This window comes from Triticum aestivum, chromosome 2D (assembly GCF_018294505.1).
Source record: "Triticum aestivum cultivar Chinese Spring chromosome 2D, IWGSC CS RefSeq v2.1, whole genome shotgun sequence".
Lineage (NCBI taxonomy): Eukaryota > Viridiplantae > Streptophyta > Magnoliopsida > Poales > Poaceae > Triticum > Triticum aestivum.
Window position 1 is genome coordinate 595,801,607 of NC_057799.1, and position 12,925 is coordinate 595,814,531.

A 12,925-nucleotide genomic window follows, 5' to 3' on the forward strand; every position below is an offset into this window, starting at 1 on the left:
TTTCGGGGCGGGCGGGGCGGCGTGGCGGCGCGGGCCGGCCGCGGGCAGCGGGGGCCAGCGGTTCGGCCGGTGGTGGGTGGCGGCTAAGGGGGGAGTTTGATGATAAACTGCAGGCCCTTGATTTCGTATTCAACGGCTGGAAAATCTAATGACCAGAGATGAAAAAGTCAGTCGACTGACGTGTAGCCTCACCCCGCACGTACACATGCACGCACGCAAGACACGCACGCATGCAGGCGTGCAACACTGACACGTACACATAACGAACACACACACGCATGCAGGCGTGCAACACTGATGCGTACACATGCACTCACGAACAAACGCACGTACGCACACATGCATGCAACACTGAAACGTACCCTTGCACGCACGCAACACTCGCACGCCTGCATGCACACAACACATGACGCAAGACACACGCTCAACCTATACGTGCATGCACCCTTTGTTAAGGACATGGATTGTTACGGGTATTAATCAATCTTATCTCTGATAAGCAGAACATTGATGTTTGTAGCGGTCTTTATGAATCACAACTTATCGAACGGGCTATCAACATAGTAGGCTTATCTACATGAAAAGGATGACGTCACACTCAATGAACAATCATCGGTTTATGAAATGCCCGCTTCTGACCGCCCTGGCCCACCAAAGGTTCCTCTGCTGTGCGCTGCCTGCGTTGGGTCACTGACATGCAGGCCATGTACCCAAAGAGCCCACACGTTAGTGGAAGAACGGCGCGCTGTCCTACATCAGAGTTGAGGGTGCCACTCGCTGCACGCCCGGCTGAACACGCCTCCTTGGCGCATTCAAACGCCTCCATGAAACCCGCCCGTGTGGAAGCCGAGAAACCTACTCTGGACACACGTCCGTTCATGACCGGCCCGGCATTAAACGTAACGCCGGCCGAGCTCCTCCCGTCCGCCGTCTATTTAATCTCCTATTTAAACGAGGCCAAACGCCAGCCAAGAATCGCACACCTCCGCCGCTCTCCTATCTCCTCCTTCACCATTTTGTCCACTCTTACAATGGCTTACGAAGAGTAGTTATTCCGCATCCAAGCCGGCTGGGTGGCCCGCCGAGCCCGCCGGATACGAGCTATGCAGCTCGCTGATCCACCTCCCTCCCCTCGCCCGACGGAGCCAGTTGCCGCCCCAAGCCGGCGCGCGGTTCAGCAACTCGCCGCTCTAGGCCAGCTCGACGAGGAGCAGCGCACGGGCGTCGTTGCTGCCGTCCACGCCGCCGCCTTGTACCGCGTCTCACGTAGGTGGGGGATGTGCACGAAGAGAAGAGGTGCACGCACGGCGCACGTACTCCCGTCTCTTTCCCAACCACACCCGCGCGGGTACACGATGGAGCTCATTTCTGTACAAAAAGGCAGCCCACGTGGTAACTTGACACTGTACTGGTTGTCCACTAGATGGAGGGAGGATCGTCTACCACGGGTGAACAAACAAATTGCGACTTGACGCGTTATGTTAAAAAAGAGGCAAACCATGTGGGCCCTACCTTAGAGGCAAGGCTCTATACACTGGAGTACTTTTGATGTGTCTCGTCAATTCGCAGAACGAGGAGAAGCTTGCTTAGTACACCGTCTCCCCCGCCCACGGGCGCGATGGCTCGCAGGATGAGGTGAAGCTTGCTTACTACGCCTTACGCCCGCTCCCTCGCCCACGCGCGCGGTGGCTTGCAGGACGAGGAGAAAATTTTACTAGTACTCCCTCCGTTTACTCCTCGTCCCAACTACCTTGGTTAGAGAGATTATCATATTGTTTGGAATATATATGTCCTTTAGTACTCCCTCCATTTACTTATACAAGGCCACTATAAAAAAATACATTTTGCATCTATACAAGGCCATAAATAGTTATCGAGACAAAAGTTACTACTCCCTCCTTTCCAGTTTATGGCTCAATTTCAAAATGTCTCCAACCAAGGTAGACGGTGAGTGGTTGAATTAATTTCGTACTCCTAGTTTGCACAAGTAATTAGTACGCTCGTTTTTCTCAAGAAGTAATGTTTACCGAGGCATTAATTACAACGAATGCATGAATGACCACTAAATTTCCATGAACTTCTACATGCATTGGTGAGTTTTCTCTTGACACTGCTTGCATCGGGTGATCTAACGCACCTCGAAATCCAACATGTGATGGTACTACTACTAGTAGTAGAATTGAGACTTATAAAACGGAAAAACGAATGTTTTGTAGATGAGCCTGATACGTCTCAGTCGTATATAATTTTCCAAATACTTTTGCCCTTGTTTTGGACTCTAACTTGCATGATTTGAATGGAACTAACCCGGACTGACGCTGTTTTCAGCAGAATTGCCATGGTGTTATTTATGTGCAGAAACAAAAGTTCTCGGAATGACCTGAAACTCCACGGAACTTATTTTTGGAAAATATTAAAAATACTGGAAGAAGAATCCACGTCAGGGGGGCCTCCACCTGTCCACGAGGGTAGGGGCACGCCTGCCCCCCTGGGCGCGCCCCCTGCCTCATGGGCCCCCTGTTGCTCCACCGACCTCAGCTCCAACTCCATATATTCGTGTTCGGGGAGAAAAAAATCAGAGAGAAGGATTCATCGCGTTTTACGATACGGAGCCGCCGCCAAGCCCTAAAACCTCTCGGGAGGACTGATCTGGAGTCCGTTCGGGGCTCCAGAGAGGGGAATCCGTTGTCGTCGTCATCATCAACCATCCTCCATCACCAATTTCATGATGCTCACCGCTGTGCGTAAGTAATTCCATCATAGGCTTGCTGGACGGTGATGGGTTGGATGAGATTCATCATGTAATCGAGTTAGTTTTGTTAGGGTTTGATCCCTAGTATCCACTATGTTCTGAGATTGATGTTGCTATGACTTTGCTATGCTTAATGCTTGTCACTAGGGCCCGAGTGCCATGATTTCAGATCTGAACCTATTATGTTTTCATGAATATATGTGAGTTCTTGATCCTATTTTGCAAGTCTATAGTCACCTACTATGTGTTATGATCCGGCACCCCGAAGTGACAATAATCGGGACCACTCCCGGTGATGACCATAGTTTGAGGAGTTCATGTATTCACTATGTGTTAATGCTTTGGTCCGGTACTCTATTAAAAGGAGGCCTTAATATCCCTTAGTTTCCATTAGGACCCCGCTGCCACGGGAGGGTAGGACAAAAGATGTCATGCAAGTTCTTTTCCATAAGCACGTATGGCTATATTCGGAATACATGCCTACATTACATTGATGAATTGGAGCTAGTTCTGTGTCACCCTATGTTATGACTGTTACATGATGAACCGCATCTGGCATAATTCTCCATCACCGATCCAATGCCTACGAGCTTTTCACATAATGTTCTTCGCTTATTTACTTTTCCATTGCTACTATTACAATCACTACAAAACCCAAAAATATTACTTTTGCTATCGTTACCGTTACTTCCATATTACTTTGCTACTAAATACTTTGCTGCAGATACTAAGTTATCCAGGTGTGGTTGAATTGACAACTCAACTGCTAATACTTGAGAATATTCTTTGGCTCCCCTTGTGTCGAATCAATATATTTGGGTTGAATACTCTACCCTCGAAAACTGTTGCGATCCCCTATACTTGTGGGTTATCAAGACTATTTTCTGGCGCCGTTGCCGGGGAGCATAGCTCTATTCTTTGAGTCACTTGGGATTTATATCTGCTGGTCACTATGAAGAACTTGAAAGACGAGAAAACAAAAATTTATCCCTCAACTACGAGGGGAGGTAAGGAACTGCCATCTAGCTCTGCACTTGATTCACCTTCTGTTTTGAGTAAGCTTGCGACACCTAAACCTGCTTCTGCTATTAATTTTGATATGTCGCATGTTATTGATGATGCCACTTCTGCTATGCATGATACTTATGATGAAACTACTTCTATGCTTGATACTACTGTGCCACTTGGTGAATTTCTTGATGAACAACTTGCTAGGGCTAGAGAGAATGAAATTATTGAAACTGATAATTTTGATGATAATGATGATGAAGACTCTCCCCCTAATAAATATGAATTGCCTGTTGTGCCTGAGGGCTATGTTATGGATGAAGAAACTAAAAGAGACTTTCTTGCTTGCAATGATAGAAGTGATCTTAAGAAACTATTAGCTAAGCTTAAACAAAAAACTTTGAATGCCAGAATGAAATATGATCCTGCTTATGCTACTTCACCTATCTTTGTTACTGATGAGGATTATGAATTCTCTATTGATCCTGATATAATTACTTTGGTTGAATCTGATCATTTTTATGGCTATGAATCTGAAACTGTTGTGGCACATCTTACTAAATTAAATGATATAGCCACCCTGTTCACTAATGATGAGAGAACTCGCTACTTTTACATCCTTAAAATATTTCCGTTCTCATTAAAGGGTCATGCTAAAATATGGTTCAACTCTCTTGATCCTGGTTGTGTGCGTAGTCCCCAGGATATGATTTATTACTTCTCTGCTAAATATTTCCCTGCTCATAAGAAACAAGCTGCTTTAAGGGAAATATATAATTTTGTGCAACTTGAAGAAGAGAGTCTCCCACAAGCTTGGGGGAGGCTTCTTCAATTACTTAATGCTTTGCCTGATCATCCTCTCAAGAAAAATGAAATACTTGATATCCTTTTATAATGGACTAACCGATGCTTCCACAGATTACCTGGATAGTTGTGCTGGTTCTGTTTTCAGGGAAAGAACACCGGATGAAGCTGAAATTCTATTGAATAATATGTTGACCAACGAAAATAATTGGACACTTCCTGAGCCAGCTCCTGAACCCATTCCTAAACCAACTCCGAACAAGAGGGCTGTTCTATTTCTCAGTCCTGAAGATACGCAAGAGGCAAAGAAATCTATGAAAGAAAAGGGTATTAAAGCTGAAGATGTTAAGAATTTACCTCCTACTGAAGAAATATATGGTCTTGATTCATCACCTATTGAAGAAACACATGGTCTTGATAACCCGACACAGGTAGTAAAGGTAAATTCTCTCTATAGATTTGATGAAGGTGATATCCCTCGTTATAAGTCTGCTAGACAATGCTTAGATGAGTTTGACAATTTTATTGTTAAACAAGAAAACTTCAATGCTTATTTTGGTAGACAATTAAAACAAAATGCTTATATGATTGAACACCTGGGTGATTATATGTCTAGAGTTAAAGGTGAACTTAAACTCATTAGTAAACATGCTTCTATGGTTACCACTCAAGTAGAACAAGTACTTAAAGCTCAGAATGATTTGCTCAATGAGTTGAATAATAAGAATAACGACTATGCTGTTAGAGTGGCTACTAGAACTGTTAATGACTCAGGAACCTTTGTATCCTGAAGGCCATCCTAAGATAATTGAGCAAGATTCTCAGAGAAATAATATAGATGCACCTAGTCCTTCTAAAAAGAAGAAAAAGAAAAATGATAGGACTTTGCATGCTTCTAGTGAACCTGTTGCTGAACCACCTGAGAACCCAAATGATATTTCTATTTCTGATGCTGAAACACAATCTGGTAATGAACATGAACCTAGTGATAATGTTAATGATGATGTTCATGATGATGCTCAACCTAGCAATGACAATGATGCAGAAATTGAACCTGCTGTTGGTCTTGATAACCCACAATCAAAGAATCAACGTTATGATAAGAGAGACTTTGTTGCTAGGAAACACGGTAAAGAAAGGGAGCCATGGGTTCAGAAACCCATGCCTTTTCCTCCCAAACCATCCAAGAAAAAGGATGATGAGGATTTTGAGCGCTTTGCTGAAATGATTAGACCTATCTTTTTGCGTATGCGTTTGACTGATATGCTCAAAAGGAATCCTTATGCTAAGTATATGAAAGAAATTGTTACTAATAAAAGAAAGATACCGGAAGCTGAAATTTCCACCATGCTTGCTAATTACACTTTTAAGGATGGAATACCAAAGAAACTTGGAGATCCAGGACTACCAACTATACCATGCTCCATTAAAAGAAACTATGTTAAAACTGCTTTATGTGATCTTGGAGCCGGTGTTAGTGTTATGCCTCTCTCTTTATATCGTAGACTTGATTTGAATAAGTTGACACCTGCTGAAATATCTTTGCAAATGGCCGATAAATCAACTGCTATACCTATCGGTATTTGTGAGGATGTGCCTGTTGTGGTTGCAAACATTACTATTTTAACGGACTTTGTTATTCTTGGTATTCCCGAGGACGATAGTATGTCTATTATTCTTGGAAGACCTTTTTTGAATACTGCACGTGCTGTTATTGATTGCAACAAAGGCAATGTCACTTTTCATGTTGATGGTAATGAGCATACGGTAAACTTTTCGAGGAAACAACCTCAAGTCCATAGTATCAATTCTATTGGAAAAATTCCATCGATTATTTTTGGAGGTTTTGAATTTCCTCTTCCTACTGTCAAGAAGAAATATGATATTCTTATTATTTGGGATGTGCATATCCCCGTTGAGGTAACATAGTGTTATGAAATTTCTCCAGTTCCATGTTATTCGGAATGAGTTTGTTAACAAGACTTGATCAACCTTGTTAGTGGATTCCTTTTGATGAGCATGAGATGGATGAAACTAGAAAACACAACTTTCTATACCCTCCTTTTACTTTCTGTTATTTAGTAGAAATAAAGCAAAAATAGTATTTTTCTGTCTGTATTCTGAATGATCCGTGCAATATAAAAACACCCCAAAAATAAAAGTTCTCCAAATGCCCTGCTGTAACAGCCCCAAAATTGGGTTATCAATTTTTGTGCTGTCATTCTCTCCTGGCACTCATTTTCAAAATTTTCTCCTGAGTTTGCTGGATGGCCCTGAGAAATTTTTGTCATTTCCAACCTTTCAAAATCCTGCTCATGTCTTTTTCAGTGGGCAAGACCTCATTTGCATCAGCTCAATTCCTCTTAAACCTTAATTCCAAATTTTTGGAATTTGGATATGCCCTTGTGATTACAAAGGAGCCACCATTTTCCTTGTTCTGTTGATCCTCCCAATTGATCCCACAGATCATCCTATCTTTCTTAACCTTGGATATGCGAAAATGTTGCTAAGTCCAATGCAATATTTTTGAATTATGATTTATTCCTTTTCTTGCCTTTCTGAGGAATAAAATCCAAAGGCATATCTAGCCATCTCCTAAATTCATGAGAATTGGTAGAGTTGATGCTTGTGCCTAATCCAAGCTCTGGCAAGTATATTGGCCATAATTAAATAAGGAAAATTGCCTTTTCCTATTTAATGCCAATATTGCATTTCTGCCAATTTCCAAAGGAACTACTATTTTTATAGTAGATAAAATTCCCACATAAATTGTGGAGCTTGTCCTTGCTATATAATCACTAGTTCCAACCTAATATCATGTTCCTCAGTTCAAAAATTTGGCACATGATCCAATGCAAGTTTCTGCCTTCTCTGAAATTTTGCAAAGGAAGTGCTTTATTCCTAAATCCAATTGAGCTGCAATTTGGCAGGGTGTTTAACATTGATAAATAACCCATGTATGCCAAATATGAGCTCAATCCATTCATCCTAGCTCCCTGTGCAATTTTTCAAAGTTTCTGACCAGAATGCAACTTTTTGAAGGAAGTACCTTCATAGAGTTTCAAAATGGGATGAAACTTTGCCATCCTCTCGTATATCTCAAATCATCATCCTCCACCCAAATTCAGTTCGTTTCGTTGAACTATGTGAGCACAGGAGCAATTCTTGTTTTCTGTCTAAATTTTCAGTTTGTGAAGCAAGTGTATTTTATCTTGCTCCATTATGGCTGATAATTGTTCCAGGACTTCTCCTACTCATATAACATATCTCCACAAGATTGTGGCTCATTTCACTTGACCAATTGCCCTGAGGATTTTTCTAAAGGTTTTGGACAGAAATGATAGCTGTGAAGGTAGTACCATTTTGGTGAGTCCATTTGGTATGAACTTTTTACAGCATTATGGTATGTTCAAATCATCAGGCTTTGCCAAGTTATAGCCCAATCCATCACTCCTAGTGAGTGTTTCATCATGATTAAGTTTCTGGGTCAGTTTTGGTGGTTGTACAACAACTATGGTAAATAGTTGTCCATTTTACCTCAAAACTCCCAGGACCGTAGTACTTTCTACCCCAAGCCTCCCGGACATCAAGTTTACCATTTACCATCTCTGGTTTAATCTCTAGGATGCTGCCAAGTTTGCAACAGCAAACTTGTGGAGCTTGTTTCACTCATCTCCATTTGTCTCTGCCCGATCTTTCACCATGGTAACACTCCACGCTGGAAGGACTACGCGGTAGACATGAATTTACATGAGTTAAAACCACAGAGTGCGCCATGCCAGTGGTGACTACGAGGGAAGCCAGCCAAAACGGTGGTCTAGCCACTGTTCTCGTCGGCAGCGCTGCTCCGACCGTCTCTGGCCTCGCCATTAATGCCCAGCAGTTCCCCCTCGGCGTCCTCTTCCCTCTGGACCTCTGGCCCCCTTCGTTTTCTTCTCTGACGAGCCGTGCCAACGCTCGAACAATGCGTGCCCGTGAGCTCGTCCTCTTCCTCGCCGGTGTCCGCTTCCTCCTCTTGTCCTCGAGCCTTGCTCGTCTCCGTGAGCCTCTGCTGCTCGTCTTGATCCTCCCCGTCGCCTTCTCATGGGCCTTGGCCGCGCCTGCCGACACAGCGCCGTCGCCGACGCGCGGACAGGTCGCCCGCCGCGTGCCACCTCCTCCCCTCCTTGCCCCGGCTATAAATAGCCAGCCCGAGACTTCTCCAAGCAAGCCAACCTCTTATCATGAGCCCCGAACTTGCATGTTGACTTTGCTTGCACCTTGTGTGTGTGTAGTTGCAATTGTTTCATATCGTTTTCGTCTGCAGTTATTCCATTTATGCCTGTCATGCATGCTTATGTTTTCATGATACCTTGGCCATGCTGATTAAAATGTTATTATTTGCCATGTCACTACTCTACTTTATTTTCATGGCATCGTTATAAGATGTTATGATGATTGAAATGCACCGTGATATGCTAGTACTTGATATTGTCATGCTCTGTATTTGATAGTTGTGTACTTGAGAAGTTTGATATTTTGTCCATCTATTTGTACGCTGCATGCTCATTGTTGCACTCATGTTTAATATGCTCATGATGATGGAGAAGAAAATAAAATGACTTAATAATAACAAACCTCCTCCGTCATCGATGGGATCGAGGCATAGTGCCACCAAATCAAACTTTTTCAGTGCAGCCACATTTGCCTTTGTGGGAAGGCCTTAATGCAAGCTATTGTCGTGACCTCTCGCCGGTGCCTCCCACTAGGTAAGGTTATGGGCGTGCTTACCCTGATCAGGTAAGCGGACATAACCTTGTGTGCTCGTTTTTGAGATTTTTGGTACCAGTCCCCGAGTGGGAGTGTCCCCGAGTGGGAGTTGACCACGACGGTGGTCGGGGTGTCTTTGGTAGACACGGGGCCACCCAGGACCAGCCCGTTGGGGATTGGGTCGGAGTGGCCGGGAGAGCGTCATAGCAGTAGGTTGGTTTCATCGGAATGCCGTTGGTCCACCCAAATGGGATGACGAGGCCATGGGTTCCGTGGTGTGGGTACAGTGTGCTACCTCTGCAGAGTGTATAAAGTCTATCGATAGCAACAGTTCGTAGTAGGTCCCACTATCAGGTCTTGGTCGAAATGGAGGATAAACCTGAAATAATTAAGTTGATAAATAAAGATGTGATAACAAGAATATGGTGACTTGAACTATGAGATAGTCGTGAGAAGTCACGACGATGTTTTGATATGATCACGTGACGAGGTCTCGATAAGCGTTGGAGACCAAGTGTTGGTCATGGTTGTGATCGTCGGAAAGATCACCGTTCGGTTGTGAGGCAACCCGTTGGTAAGAGAGTCCGAGGGACTCAGTGTACGAGTTTGGTTGCATTGCATGAGTAATATGTTTGCATTTAAAGAACCACGGCAGAACAAGATGGTTGCATAAAGTTAACATATTATGTCTGCATTGGATATGATCGGTAATTTATTTTGAGCATAGTTTCATGATGTCATGCCATGCTTTGATTTATATGTTAAATTATGCCATGACTGAGATGATATGCTTTGCTATTGCCATGTTAGAAGCATGTTTTGATATGCCATGTTATTGCCATGTTAGTAGATGCTATGATGTGGTTGATGCTCAGTTGATCTATATCATGCCATGTTAAGTAATTGATATGAGATAGGTTGTTGCATACGCTTGGTTCTTGCCTTGTCTTCTGCTTGTTTGGATGCTATGTATTTGGTTGTCTTGCAAGTACATTCAATGTACTGACCTGGCGTGTCATGCCAGTTTTGTAGGTCGTACCCGTATTGCTCGCTTGATCCGTCGTGCTAGGCCGTAATCTTGCCAGTCCTGTGAGTTGTGGAGCCCAGCCAGAGTTGTTATGCTGCCAAACCAAGACTTCCGCCGCCATTTTTTCAGACTTCCACTGTCATTTAATAGCCTTAGGGCTATGCCAGATAATTGTATTCATCAATGATGTAATCTCATATACATGTATTTGATGAATATTTTTGTACCTGGAATGCTGTATTATGGACCTGTCGTGCGTCAGGTGTTATCCTGGGCTGACGTGCGAAGGCCCCCTGCTCCATGCGGATCAGGGTGCCACACCTGCCAATTTAATATGATTTTTTCTAGAATATTTGAGAATATCTGGCACTGAGAAGACAGCAGGGGGAGCAAGCACCTGGCCACGAGGGTCCAGGGTGCGCCCACCCCTACTGGGTGCGCCCCCTGCCTCGTGGGCCCACGGTGGCTCCCCTCCACTTATGCCAGCCACCACACACTTCTTCTTCCTCCCAAAAAAATCACCATCCAGCTCAAGCACGAGTTCTAGCTCATTTTGCTGCGATTTTCGATCTCCTTGCTCAAAGCACCTCTCACAAAACTGCTTTCGGGGATTGTTCCTTGGTATGTGACTCCTCCATTGGTCCAATTAGTTTTTGTTCTAGTGCTTTATTCATTGCAAATTTGTCCTGCCTAGGTGACCATGTTCTTGAGCTTGCATGTCAAATTTATATGGTTCCAAGTAGTTCTAATGCATGATATAGTCTCTAGGCACTTGTAGGAGTAGTTGCTATCAATTTTGTTGAGCTTGGTTCACTTTTGTTTGAAGTTACTAAAAATTTCAGAATTTTTCAGAAAATAATGAAGAGATTTTTGAGGGGCTCATCGAGCCGAAGCTCGAAGGAAAAGCAAAGTGAGGAAGCAGAGAGGCCCAAATATAATCTGCCTCGCACCGCGGAGGTTCAGCCGTGTGAATGGCCTTCCGATGATTTCTTGAGAGCAACCGAGATTTATGATGATTTTTATGAATTGGCTGAGAATGCAGGCCTCACCGACTTTCTCCGCGACCAACGCAAACAGTATCTCTTACTCACCAATACCTTTGTGCAAAAATTCTACTATTATCCTAAGGAATCACCTCCTTCAGTAGATTTTCATTTATATGATGTGGTTAAGAAGATGTCACTAGATGAATTTTGCAAGGTTTGCAAAATACCTTTCAAGGGTAGCTTAGAGGAACCACATCGTAAAGATGTGGACGGGTTTATTGACACTATTACTGTAGGGGAAACTAGGAAGGTTTCCAATGCAAGAATCACTAGCATACATTTTCATGTTTTACACTACTTTGCTATATTTTCTAGTCGTTGCTTAATTGGCCGCGGAAACTGTGGAAACCTTAGTGTTCCTGATATTATTATTTTGTTCCATGGTTTATTCTGTGATGACTTTGTTAGTATGGGCGGTATTATTGCAAAACGGTTAAGTCTGAACCATACAAAGGGGCCCATCTTTGGAGGTGTTTATGCTTCACGCCTTGCTGCATACTATGACATACCTATTAGGCACTACGAAAAAGAAGAAAAATTGCTGCCTACTGTTTATTTAGATTATAACAGCATGGTAGCGCATGATTTTATTGTGAAGAATAGGGAAGGGCGCTTAAATACAAATTTTTCTTTGATAAACATCACCTTGAGACTATTACCTTGCCTGCTCCTTCTTTGTTTGATTTATCTATAGGCCCGTATCTCGTTCCGCTGGCGGCCATTCACGCCTACCGGAACCCTACGTCAGCCACACAGCCAGAGCCGGAATCACAATTTGATCCTCCACGATAGTCTAATTACCAGTGGGATCCGGAGATGATTGCCAACCAGTGGCAATCAGGGGCTTCTTCATCGTAGTACGACCCCAGTTACAACTTTGGATATCCGCCAGGCCATCCGGTAACACCCCGGATGTAACTTTCCATATTTGTAACTCCAACTCTTGCCATTTTCGGCTATGTGTTATGATATTCCCTCCGTAGTCGGGTTTTTGTCTCTTGTTTTGCATTTTGTTCATGTCATGCATCTCATATCATGTCATCATGTGCATCTCATTTGCATACGTGTTCGTCTCATGCATCCGAGCATTTTCCCCGTTGTCCGTTTTGCAATCCGACACTCCAACATGCACCGGCGCACCCCTCTTGTTTCTTTTCGTGAGTGGGTGTTAAACGTTCTTGGAATGGACTGAAGTTTGCCAAGTGGCCTTGGTATACCACCGGTAGACCACCTGTCAAGTTTCGTTCCATTTGGAGGTCGTTTGATGCTCCAACGGTTAACCGAGTAACCGCAAAGGCCTTTTGTGGGTTGCAGAAAACCCCCCCTCCAAACAGCCCAATAACCCATCTAAGCCCCGTCCATGCTCTCGGTCGTTCGATCACGATCGTGTGGGCGAAAACTGTGCCTCATTTGGACTCTCCTAGCTCCCTATGCCTATATAAACACCCCCCCTCCGAAATTTGCGTCCAAACCCTAAAAAAATCGCCCTCCGCCGCCACCGGACACGTCCGCTGCCGCGGGACGAATCGCCGCCGCCGC